Raw genomic sequence first — 1,609 nt, forward strand, 5'->3', positions numbered from 1 at the left:
TTCCTCCTCTCTCCCTTTCCCTTCCTCCTCTCTCCCTCTCTCCCTTCCTCTTCTCTCCCTCTCCCTTCCTCCTCTCTCCCTCTCCTTTCCTCCTCTCTCCCTTTCCCTTCCTCCTCTCTCCCTCTCCCTTCCTCCTCTCTCCCTCCCTCCTCTCTCCCTTCCTCCTCTCTCCCTCCCTCCTCTCTCCCTTTCCCTTCCTCCTCTCTCCCTCTCCCTTCCTCCTCTCTCCCTTCCTCCTCTCTCCCTCTCCCTTCCTCCTCTCTCCCTTCCTCCTCTCTCCCTTCCTCCTCTCTCCCTCTCCCTTCCTCCTCTCTCCCTCTCCCTTCCTCCTTTCTCCCTTCCTCCTCTCTCCCTCTCCCTTCCTCCTCTCTCCCTCTCCTTTCCTCCTCTCTCCCTCTCCCTCTCCCTTCCTCCTCTCTCCCTCTCCTTTCCTCCTCTCTCCCTCTCCCTTCCTCCTCTCTCCCTCCTCTCTCCCTCTCCCTTCCTCCTCCCTCCCTCTCCTTTCCTCCTCTCTCCCTCTCCCTTCCTCTTCTCTCCTCTCCTTCTTTTTCTCCCTCTCCCTTCCTCCTCTCTTCCTCTGCTTCTCCCTCTCCCCTTCCCCCATTTTCTCTCCCTCTCCCCTTCCCCCATTTTCTCCTTCCCTCCCTCCCTTCCTTCCTTCTCTCCTGTCCTAGCTGTAAGGTTAACCAGGGTCACATGTGGAAAAGCCTACAGGTTCCTATTACAGAGGACTCTGCCGCATCGCTAGGTAAATCCTTGAGGCGGCCTCCCTTCCCCCATAGGCCCTGCTGGCTGGGAAGGGACAGAGATGTCCCATCTTTACCAGGTCCCAGACTCCACTCACACACAGCACAATTCATCATAACCTAAGCTTAATACAAAGACAGACAACACAGGTTCCCAGAAGGAGCAGGGAAGCCCTTTGGAATAAAGGGTGGCGTGGTGCTGTGTGCGTGTGGAATGAAGGCAGCTGCCTCTTCTTTCCTAATCCTTGAGAGTTCTTTCCTGGGCCAGGGCCACGGGTGGATGGGAGGAATCAGTGGCTTGTGGGATAAGGTGACCAGACGTCCCGCTTTTGGTGGGACAGTCTCGATTTTTAACAATTTGTCCCTCAACCTGTGACATTTTTAAAAAGTCCCGATTTTTGGAAAGAATGCAGGACAAGCTGGGAACAGCAAGAGAATGGGAAGGGGAAGGGAATATATGAAAAGGTTAATGTAACTCCATTTGGGAATGAAGAGGTTAATGTAACCTCATTTGGAAATGAAAAGGCTAGTGTAAACTCCCTACTCCCCTCCTGGGCAAGGTCACCCAGGTGGAATCTGTATCAGGATACTGGCTCCCTCCCTCACTTCTAGGCAAGGACAATTAGCTCAGAAGGAGCCAAACTGTCTGGAACAAACAAGTAGCCCCCCGTGGTCGGGGGGCAGCACCTGGCTTCCCCACCTGGGAGACCTCTGACACCAAGTCTCTTGCTTTTTGACTGGTTGATAAACATGAAATTATATATCTTCATCTCAAAACAGTAGGGGGTATAAATGCTTCTGTTGCATGAATGACTTTTTTTTTTTTTTTTTTTTGAGACAGAGCCTCAAGCTGTCCCCCTGGG

Source organism: Otolemur garnettii, unplaced genomic scaffold, assembly GCF_000181295.1.
Source record: "Otolemur garnettii isolate 467f Iridium unplaced genomic scaffold, OtoGar3 scaffold00128, whole genome shotgun sequence".
In the NCBI taxonomy this organism is placed as follows: Eukaryota; Metazoa; Chordata; class Mammalia; order Primates; family Galagidae; genus Otolemur; species Otolemur garnettii.